Source organism: Mustelus asterias, chromosome 13 (assembly GCF_964213995.1).
Source record: "Mustelus asterias chromosome 13, sMusAst1.hap1.1, whole genome shotgun sequence".
NCBI lineage: Eukaryota > Metazoa > Chordata > Chondrichthyes > Carcharhiniformes > Triakidae > Mustelus > Mustelus asterias.
Genome location: NC_135813.1, coordinates 45,574,460 through 45,585,933, shown reverse-complemented (window position 1 = coordinate 45,585,933; position 11,474 = coordinate 45,574,460). Strand labels below are relative to the sequence as shown.

The window sequence follows — 11,474 nt, the reverse complement described above, 5'->3', positions numbered from 1 at the left end:
AAGCAGCCCAATTGATTGTGACCCCTTCCTCAAACATTCACTACTACCTCCACAATTGACGAATCGTGGCAGCTGTGTGTATCATCTACAAGATGCATTGCAGGAACTCACCAAGGTTCCTTAGGCAGCACTTTCCAAACTATATGGCAGGACAAGAGCAACAGATACCTGGGGACATCACAACCTGGAAGTTCCCCTCCAAGTTACTCTACTGCATGTCTCCTCCAATGAGGAGGACTTCGAAAGGAATGAGGGCGATGAGTTCAAGGAAGCATATGCTGCAGGAGAAGTGGCGATAGCATGAGTCAAATAAGGCAGGCGTACATGTGAGGCCCTCCAAAGCCAGAGATTCCATGAGGTAATGACAAGTAGTAGTCTGCATCCTCTTGGACAAGTGTCCTCTCTCATGGGCCTACATGAACACCAGTGTTGCTCATCCTTTTCTGGCAACCATGCACTTCAATCTGAGAGTGGGCACTTAATAATTGTGCACATCGCTGTATTCGGGCTGACGCTATAGGAGGAATCACTTGTGCTCCGAAAAAAGGCCCAACAGAGGATTGTGGCCTGTTGTGATGGTAAAATGTCACTCATACACATACTGATCGAAATTATTCACTGTGAAGACCATTGCTAAACCTCCTTTTCGATCTGCATGAACCTTCTTTCTGCTAATGTCCATGAGGCATATGCAATCAGGCGCGCCATCCTGGTGCTCCATCAGTGTGGCAGTATTGTCCCTATTCCATAAGGAGAAGCGTTGTATGTTATGACCAACGGCCTTTCTGGGTTGAAATGGGTCAACACGTTGTCCGACTGCAAATGATGCTTGACCCTCACAAAAGTGTCCTCCTGTGGTTCTTTCCATGCCCACTTCTGATGCTTTTTCAACAAAGTGTGTAGGGGTGCCAGTAAAGTTGCCAAGCTTGGAATGAACTTTCTATAATTTACGAGGCCCAGAAATGATTTTAATTCTGTTGTATTCCTTTGTGTTGGAGCCTCTTTTATGGCTCTTACCTTCTCCTCAACTGGGTGTAGGCCGTCTTTGTCAACTCTGTATCTGAGGTACGTTACCTCAGCTGCTTGAAAACACATTTCTCTCTGACCCTAGCTTCTGAAAATCACTAAGACTTCCTCTAAATTTTCATGGTGTTCCTTGACAGTGACTCCTGTGATTAGACCATCGTCTTGGTAAACTGCCACACTGGGTATTCCCTGCAATATGCCTTCCATTACTCTTTGTAATATGACACACACCAATGATATCCCAAAAGGTAGACGAGTCTTTTAATATAAACCCTTGTGTGTGTTTACTGTCATAAACCTTTTTGATGACACTTCTAATTCTAACTGGAGGTACGCATGAGTCATATCCAGCTTTGTGAAAATCTGGCCTCTGGATAATTTTGGATAGAAGTCGTCTATTGCAGCTTTGGATATTTGTCTAAGCGAGATGCTCTGTTCACCATCGTTTCATAATCACCACAGAGCCGGATTGTGTTGTCCGGCTTTAACACCAGGATGACTAGTGCGACCCACTTGGAAAATTGCATGGGGTGAGTTAACTCCAGCTCTTCTAATTGTTTCCATTCATAGTGTGTATGGTCTTACCTTAAAAATTCTAGGTTGAGCATCTGGGTCTACGTAAATGTTTGCCTTGACTCCTTTTATTTTTCCAAGACCTGTCTGGCAAACCTCTGGATACCTCATATGTTATCGGTGCCCATTTTGAAAATTTACTGCCAATCCAAGTGGATTTTTTGTAACCAGTCCCTTCCCAAAAGGCTGGGTCATGGTCCTTGCACCACTATCAATGGGAGATGAACTGTTTGTTGCTATATGTGACTGGGGTTACCATGGTCCCTACCACTCATAATGGTTCTCCTGTATAAGTTGCCAATCCTGCCTTAGTGTCCCTCAACTTGAGTGAAGAGATGCCCAATAATCTTGTAAATTCTCACAATGGATACTGCTATCCCCATGTCCACCTCCATATTCAATGGGTGTCCATTCACTCTGAGCTGTGTCTGTATTGGGGTCACCAATGGTGTGGTGACACAATTTAATAGTGCTAGTTCCTCCTCTTCAGCCTGATTTATCTGATACACTCTGTTTTGGGGTGGCTTCACTCTTCGATATGGGTGCTACATGCCCCACTTGTTTGGTAACCTTGCTTGGGGCGGGCTCCCTGGCTGTCCATGTGTAACTGGGACCTGCAGTTGTGCGCCTCAGCTATGGACATCATGGAGTGAGCCAAGCTTTGGGTATCATCAGACATGGCTAGGATGTTTTGCCCCAGGCTTTCCACTGTGGAAGCCACCTTCGCAGTGTTGGCCTGGTACCACATATTGCGGGCACTATCTCCTGCAAGAGAAGGCTTCTGCACTACTCCAGATGGCCTTGCACTTGCTGGAAGGTTGGCGACACTCTCTCCTGTGAAGACTGGCTTTGCTTATGCATCTGCACAAGTGCTGGGATGAGTTTTTCCAGAGAATTCACATCTGCCTTGGAGGCAGCTGGTTCATTGGAGCCAGCAGTCCATCGAATGCCAGCTCACTTGGAAGTTCCTTCCTCCAGCTGATGTGCAACAGCAGTAGTGCTCAACAAAGAGTGCCCCAATAGACTGACCTTAATTGGCAGGGATGAAACTATGATCAAGCAGGGGATATGGCTAGCCCATTGCACTCCAGGTGTGCTGATGCCTGCGATCGTGGTTTTCCCTGGGTAGAGTAAGCAATCAGGGTAGCCAATGAGGTTAAATCGAGACTTTACCTGATGCAATTTTTCAAAGCCATCTCGGCCTTTTGACTAAGATGAAGCATCAGATCAAACCTGGGAGTGGGTGCAATACCTCATCCTGTCAGCTTGGATCTTGTTTGATCAAGCCCAAGATGGGATGTCCTAGAATCATAGAATTCCTGCACTGCAGAAGGAGACCATTCGGCCCATCAAGCTTGCACTGACAACAATCCCACCCAGTAACCACACATATTTACCCTGCTAATCCCCCTGACACTAAGGGGCAATTTAACATAGCCAATCAACTGAACCCACACATCTTTGGAGTGTGGGAGGAAACCTTATCCTTGTCTTGTCAGCTTGGATCTCATATGGGGGCCATGATTGGACTTAATTGGCTTTTTTGATTAGGAATAAAGTACCACTAACATGTCCCACTGAGGTGAGTATGTCTGCGCTGGTGGATGGTGCTGGTGAAAGCAGTGCCGAGAATTGTGTTCTCCCCAGAGCTGAGGTCAGGAGCTCTCCAAGGGCTTGGGCAGGGGGCTGCAATCCTGGATGGTCCAGCCTCACCTGGTGGAGATCCTTGAAGAGAAAAGGGATGGAGTCAGCTTTTGGGAATATCAAGGACGTGTAAAATGATAGGCTCGCTTGAGATAGATTAGAAGGATAACGGTGTGTTGAACTCTCACTTGCTCGGAGAAATCTGACCCCACAGTCGGCCACTGCTTGCTCAGGAGCATCCCCCACAATTACCAGCACCGTCTCCTCAAAGTGGGTAAGCACCTGCAGCTCGGGCATGAGCCCACCTGTCTTCCAGTTCCCTCCGGCTGTGTGAAGTCTTGACCTGGGGGCACAAAGAGGACATTGTGTGATGGTAGCCGGTCAGCTATAGCGGGGAGGGGCTTGACATCAGGTGGCATGTGTGGACACTGGGACAGGCCTGCGAGGGGAAGTGATGGGGATTACTGGGGGAGGAGGGGGAGGGGATGGTTTGGAGGGTGAAGCTGGTAAGATTGCAAGGGTTTAATGTTAGATGGCAGAAGTTATGGACAGGGAGTGATGCCGGGGAAGATAGGCTGGTACTCACCCTTGCAGCTCAAAGCAGGTCATTCATTTTCCTTCTGCATTGAAGTACGGTCCTCCTGAGTGGCACTGTGGCTAGCACTGCTGCCTCACAGCGCCAGGGACCCAGGTTCAATTCTGCCTTTGGTCACAGTCTGTGTGGAGTTTGCACGTTCTTCCCGTGTCTGCATGGGTTTCTGGGTGCTCCGGTTTCTCCAACAATGTGCGGGTCAAGTGGATTGGCCATGGTAAATTGCCTCTTAGTGTCAGAGGGGCTAGCAGGGTAAATACAGGGGGTTATGCAGATGTCACTAAAGGCTCAATGGGCCAAATGGCCTCCTTGTGCATTGGATGGATTCTATGATTCCATGGTAAGGCTTTGCAGCTCACAGCCTCCACCTCCGCTTCCCAGTCATCCACCACAACATTAGCACGGGGTCTCCTGCCAACCCTTGAGTACAGGATGCCTCTCCTCTTGTCAGTGGTGTCCAGCATCCTGTCTATGTTCACATCCAGGAAGCTAGGAGTAGCTCTCTTCACTGCCATGCTGGTTGATGAAGTGAGAGTGGGGGCTGCAGCGACAACTTGTATGCTGCTTCCACTTATCAGGGCAAAGAGGTGATTAGGCGCTGCTGGAGTCAGATAATCTGAGTAATTCACGTGGGCATCAGCCTAGCCCATTTGAATGGGCTGAACCACACCCATTCAGCGCTGCCAGCGTCAACACAAAACACTCCTGGTTTTCCACGAGTGGGAGCACTTGGGTGCAAATGGGTGCCCTCTGCCATTTTTTTGGAAAATTGTGCCCAAAGACTGTGCATCGTGGTGAAAGTTTGGGCTCAATAATTCGTGGCTGATGGAAGAGGGAGTGGCTGATCCTGTTACACCAAAATTAAAACCAATGAGTTCACCAGAATTTGAGAAGAATTGTAATACTAGTTTCTCATGCATGACTCAACTTGTGTTTGCAGCAACATTAACAGGAAAGATGTTATGAGTGTGCTGCATTAGACGCAGCAGATATTTTGTGCTTAATTCTCTGGAGTTGGATTTGAGCCCACAATCTATCTCTGATGGAAGAGCGTTGAAATAAGACTGACACTTGAATTATAGTTCTTTATTGAAGCTGAGTGAGCAATTGTATGCTGTATTTTCATGTTGACATGAGTTTTATCTAAGTTTTCCTATTTTGCTTGCTGTAGGTCTATAGCACAGAGGTCCCATAGGACTGTAACCCTTTAGATCCTCAGACCAGGACCATACATTAATTCTCAGCAGCACATTGAACTTGAAAGCACTGTGGAGACCTGGGGGCACCCAAAAAAGTCATAAAGTGGGGCATGAAGCGATTAGCGCAATTTGCACCTGTTTTCATGCCAGTTCCCACTTTATAAAGGGAAAAAAATCAACACGATCAGGAGCCCACCCAAAACAGGCGAGACGTCAATTTAAATATTTTAGCATTCATCTGAATGCAATTTGCGAGCTGCAGGTTCCATTTTATGAGCCTGCCTGTCTTTACCACCTCGTTCGCCCCAGCCGGATCAGTCTGGAAAACAACTACTCTTAAAAGTCAGCTTCTGGCACTTCATCAGTGAGGGTTAGTGAGGAGGTAAGTGCCTGTCGTCGGACGGCTCCATGCTGCTCACAGGGGGTTGTTTCGTGGCAGCTATGTTGCGTTTCAGGTCGGGAAGGGTCTGCAAGTGTGGGGGGTGGGGGGCTGTTGCTGATCATGGTGTCCGATGTCCAATGTTCAGCATGGACCTGGGTCTCAGCACTGACTTCGGATCCTAGGGATGTTGCTGGGTCCTAGTGCACGCAGCACTTTCGCAAGTGGGGGATGTGCTGGAAGCCCTTTGAAGTACCAGTGCTGCAGCCTCAGGACTTTGCAAGCAGCACTGCATGTAGTCACTACTGCATGGGTTCTGGGTATGTGTTACTGGGGAGAGGATGGGGCTGTGTTTGGGGGGATTATGGGGGGCTGTGTTGCTGAGGGCTATGGGAGGTATGGGGAGCTGTGTTTGTGGGGGGTTCTGGGGGGACTGTGCTGCTGGGGGAATGTGAGGGGTATGAGGGGGCTGTGTTGCTGTGAGGGCGGTGGGTAGTATGGGCAGTGTGTGTTGCTGGGCTAGGGGCAAGCAGAGATCTTTAACCTCTCCATCTGTCTCTACCCTTTTCCAAATACTCCCCACCCCCTCATTCATATTGATGAAATGGCTTTCGTGATGCAACCGATTGACCCTGCTGTTCTTTTGGTTGCTGCTGGAGCTGAGGAGGAGGCCCAGGCCTTACCACTCGCAGGAGTAGAAGGAGACGGCCATCGGAGGCAGGACGTGACCACCATTCGCCGGGAGTGGGGGGGGGGGGGGGAGAGCGGAGACCCCGGCAGTTCCGCATGCAAGTGTCCTTCGAGCAACTGTCAGACATCGCATGCCGCCGACAGCTTCGCCTCCGAAAGGAGACAGTGCGACACCTGTGCCACCTGTTTCAGGACCTGGCACCTTGGGGCACGGGGAGGTACCCACTCTCGGTGACTGTAAAATTGATGGCCACTTTAAACCTTTACACCACCAGGTCCTTCCAGACCCCCAGTGGAGATCTATGTGGTATTTCGCAGTCAGCTATCCACACCTGTGTGAAGGAGGTCACGGATGCCCTGTAGGACTGGGCTGGCCAGTATCTTAAATTTGACCTGGACCAGAACCAGCAGGAAGCCCAGGCTGCAGGATTTGCGGCCATTGCAGGGATGCCTAATGTGGGGGCTATAGGCTGCACCCATCTCGTCCTCAAGTCTCTGGTCCAGCATCCCCGACGATTCATGAATAGAAAGGGCTTCTATTCCCTCAATGTGCAGTTGATGTGTGACCATCAGCTGAACATTATGCACATCTGCGCCAGACAGCCGGTAGCGTGAACGACAGCTTCATCTTGAGGAGCTCAGATATCCCGGAGTTCTTTGAGAAGGAGCCCAGGGTGCAAGGATGGCTCATGGGGGACATGAGGTACCTGCTTTGGGCTTGGCTTATGACGCCTATGCAGAGGCCTGAGGCTGATGTGGGGACCCAGTACAATGAGGCCCATTAGTGGAGGGTACATTGGGCTCCTCAAAATGCAATTCTGGTGTCTGGACCACACTGGCAAGGCCCTACAATATAGCTCCCTGATTTCTTCCCGTAATGTGGTGGTGTTCTGTGCCCTTCACAACCTGCCGCAGCAGTGAGGAACCTTCTGGTGAGGAGCACGTGGAGGCCGACCAGCGGGTGTCGCTGGGGAGGAGGCTGCCCAGCAGGAGGAGGAGGAGGAAGAGGTGTCTTCCAGGTGTCGGGGACGTATCCATGACACCCTCTTCACCCTGTTGCCCCAAGATACCCCGATGTCAGGAAGGGGAGAATCAAAAGGTGTAGCCACAGACACAGTCTCCGGATTGGAAAGCCCCGGCAAGGGCTCGGGCCCTTCCTCTTCCCTTGGGGTTCCTGTGGGCCCCTGGGTCACTCTATGGGACGGTAGTGCTTCTGCAGTGAGCTCCAGAAGCTCTGGCATCACCTGGCCCTGCCAGTCCTGGAGGACCACCTGCTTCTAGCCATGGTGGTCGAGCCCTCTGCGATGGCCACCTGAGTCGGGGAGTGGGGGGCATCGCTCCATGGAAGCAGCAACTGCCCTCTGAGACTGGGCCATGCTCTGCAGCCCCTCAGCCATGACCCTCTGTGACTGGGCCACATTCTCAAGGGCTGCAGCCATAACCCACTGTGTCTCAGCACTGTCCCGCTGGGTCTCCTGCAAGCTCTCTAGCCTCTCAGCCATGGACCACAGAATCTCAAAGCCTGTTGAGTCCCTCAGCTGTGGCCTGCTGTGACTCAGCTGTGGCACTCTGGGACTCTGCTGTGGCCTGCTGTGACTCAGCCATCACTTGGACCCTGCCACTCATGGTGAGGATTCCCTGAAACTAAAAGAGAAAATGCTGGAAAATCTCAGCAGGTCTGGCAGCATCTGTAAGGAGAGAAAAGGGCTGACGTTTCGAGTCCAGAAAACCCTTTGTCAAAGCTAAAAGGCATAGAAAGTGGGAGATATTTGGGGTGTGGAATGGACTGCCTGCAGTGATAGTGGAGTCAGACACTTTAGGAACATTTAAGCGGTTATTGGATAGGCACATGGAGCACACCAGGATGATAGGGAGTGGGATAGCTTGATCTTGATTTCAGATAAAGCTCGGCACAACATCGTCGGCCGAAGGGCCTGTTCTGTGCTGTACTGTTCTATGTTCTATATTTATACTGTAGGGTGAGGGAACGAAAGATGATTCATAGCCACAGAAAACAGGGGAAAGGCTGCTAATGGCAGCCCATTGAGAGAAAAAAGAGTGTGAATAGCCATACAGCAGAGAAGCTGAAATCAGAGGGTAAACTGCGACAGATGAAGATGTGGGGGGAGGGGGGGGGGAATGGGTGGGAGAGAGGTAAAAAAGAGAAAAAGAGGGAAAGGAGAAGCAAAGAGGAGAAAAGGTAAGAAAAGGGAGGTTAAAATAGGGGGAAAGAGTGGGGGGAGAAAAATAAAGACAATAAAGAAATAAAAGATAGAGAACAGTTAAAAATAAATAAAATGAAAACAAAGGGGCCGAGGTGGGGTAGAGCAAATCATCTGAAGTTTTTGAATTCGATGTTGAGACTGGAAAGCTGTAAAGTACCTAGCCAGAAGATGAAATGCTGTTCATCCAGTTTGTGTTGAGCTTCACTGGAACATTGCAGCAGGCCAAGGACAGACATGTGGGCATGGGAGCAGGATCGTGTGTTAAAATGGCAAACAACCCATGGGCTCTGACATCCTTGGCAGGCGTCTTCTGGAGGACCTATACCTTGAGGGCCCTGGTCAATTTCCAGGTGTCGGGGACGTATCCATGACACACTCTTCACCCTGTTGCCCCAAGATACCCCAATGTCTGTGTGGTGAACCATAGTTGATTACCACTATGAGTGCTGAGCCATGGATGGTCAGCACTATGGGTGTTTGTAGATATGTTACTGTTGTCACTGTTGGGGTTAGGGTTGGGCTGTTCTACCTGTTGATATTGTTCTGTGGTACACTCCAGTTGGCTCCGCCTACCTGGGGAAGTATAAAGGTCACTGCACTGCCTGGTGACTCTTTAGTCTGGGATTGTATTGTATATAGTGTGCTCCATTCTTGTTAGTAATAAAAGCCTTTATTTCCCGGGTACAATCTAGCCTCCCGAGTGATTTAATCGCGCATCAATTATATTACTAACAAAATTTTGGTAAAAAAAAAACCATGGAGCAAATGTTGAAACCCGAGCGGCTTACTTTAGATCCACGTGCGGCAGGAGCGTCGAACACTTTCGACCATTGGTTAAAGTGTTTTCAAGACTACATCGATGCCTCAACAGCCATTCAAAATGACGCCGATAGACTGCGGGTCCTCCACGCGAGGGTAAGCGACACCGTATACTCATCAATCCGCGATGCCCAAGACGACATAGGGCCCATCGGATTATTTCAGAAACGGTACAACAAACCGCCAAACAAGATCCTTGCTCGACACCTTCTAGCCACTCGACGACGGCAGCCCGGCGAAACGACAGGACAGTACCTGTGTGAACTTCAGCAGCTAGCTAGAGCCTGCAACTGCAAGCCAGTGTCGGCGGCCCAGTATACGAACGACTTGATCCGAGATGCGTTCGTGGCGGGAATCGGCTCGTCGTATATTCGCCTTCGGCTGCTAGAGCAAGGTAATCTAGACCTCGCTAAGACAGTAGAATTGGCTGACACTATGGAAACGGCCTCCAGAAGTCTAGAAACGTACCCCACCGACCACGTGGGAACATCGTGGCAAGCACAGCCACCAACTCAACTTTATTCAGCGGCTCTGAAAAACTGCGCGATTGTGTTTCCAACCTCGGACCTGATGACGGCGGCAGCTCCAGGAGGCCCGCGGTGTTACTTCTGTGGATTGGCAAAACACCCTCGGCAGCGATGTCCAGCTAGAACGGTATTGTGCTCCGCGTCTGGAAAGAAAGGGCATTATGCCAAAGTCTGCAGGACCAAACCACCCTCCAAACATAGCAGCGCGGCGTGTGATTCTCCAGAGCCTGTCTCTGTCTCCAGCGTCTTCGAGGTCTTCCACCACGTGCGATTCCAGAGCGCCGCCATTCCTGACGACGGAGACGCAAGACACGTGCGACCTGCAGGGGCCGCCACTTTTAGCACCACCGACCACGTGCGATCCATGGGCGCAGCCATTTTGGTCGGCACCGACCGCAGATGACCAGCAGGGGTCATCATCATCAACCATCTCAGCTGCCTGCAGTTGCACCCAAGACCCAACGGTGGCGTCAATCATCCTGGACCAGGCCAAGCCTCACAGACTCGACAAGTCCATGATGGGCATAGAGGTAAATGGACGCCAAATTCATTGTTTGTTTGACAGCGGGAGCACGGAGAGCTTCATTCACCCTGACACCGTGAAACGGTGCCGTCTCCGAGTACGGACTGTCAGACAGACAATTTCGATGGCGTCGAGGTCCCGGTCTGTTACCGTGCTAGGGAGCTGCGTGGTCAACCTAACGGTGTGGGGCACAGTTTACGAGAACTTCAGGCTCCTCGTGTTACCGCACCTTTGCGCTCCGATACTCCTGGGACTAGACTTTATGGTCCACCTGAGGAGTGTAACCCTGCAGTACGATGGGCCACTCCCTCCACTTTCAGTGGGAGCACAGCAGCCTCCAAATTGCCTAGCGCGCTCCACGTGTAGCCTCTCGACACTCAGAATCACCCCACCATCTTTATTCGAGAATCTCGTGCCAGGCTGCAAGCCCATCGCAACCAAGAGCAGGCATTACAGCGCTGAGGATCGGATCTTTATTCGATCTGAAGTTCAGCGGCTCCTCAGGGAAGGGATCATTCAACCTAGCTCTAGTCCATGGAGAGCGCAAGTAGTGGTGGTTAAAACTGGAAACAAACCCCGGATGGTCATAGACTATAGTCAGACCATTAATAGATACACACAGCTGGATGCGTATCTTCTCACGCGCATATCTGACATGGTCAACCAGATTGGGCAGTACCAGGTGTTCTCCACCATTGACTTGAAGTCAGCTTACCACCAGCTCCCCATTCGCCCAGAGGACCGAAAATACACGGCCTTTGAGGCGGATGGTCATCTTTATCACTTTTTAAGGGTTCCCTTTGGTGTCACGAATGGGGTCTCGGTCTTCCAGCATGCAATGGACCGAATGGTGGACCAGAACGGGCTACGGGCTACCTTCCCGTACCTGGATAACGTCACTATCTGCGGCCATGACCAGCAGGACCACGATGCACGCTGTTGATGAGTCCATCCCCTTTCAGGTGGAGAGTGATGCGTCTGATTTCGCCCTGGCCGCCACACTTAACCAGTCCATGGCGTTCATGTTCAACAACACGTTACGGGGTAAGATCAAAAATGATAAAATCTTGAGGTGGAGAATCGAACTCTCCACCTACAACTATGATATCATGTACCGTACAGGGAAGCTCAATGAGCCCTCAGACGCCCTGTCGCGTGGAACATGTGCAAGTGTGCAGGAGAATCGATTACAGGCCCTCCACAATGATCTCTGCCATCCGTAAAGGCCCGGAATCTACCCTACTCAGTGGATGATGTCAGGTCCATAACCCGAAGCT

At 50.6% G+C, this 11,474-nt stretch overlaps 1 protein-coding gene across 1 annotated transcript in view; it reads left to right on the top strand.

Moving 5' to 3' along the window:
• The first annotated feature begins 277 nt into the window (after window positions 1-277).
• glipr2 (GLI pathogenesis-related 2) overlaps window positions 278-11,474 on the top strand; it is a 97,160-nt gene continuing 85,963 nt past the window's right edge. The window contains exon 1 of the mRNA XM_078226692.1: window positions 278-358. The gene's annotated coding sequence lies outside the window, so the exon portion shown is untranslated. The remainder of the gene's footprint in view (window positions 359-11,474) is intronic.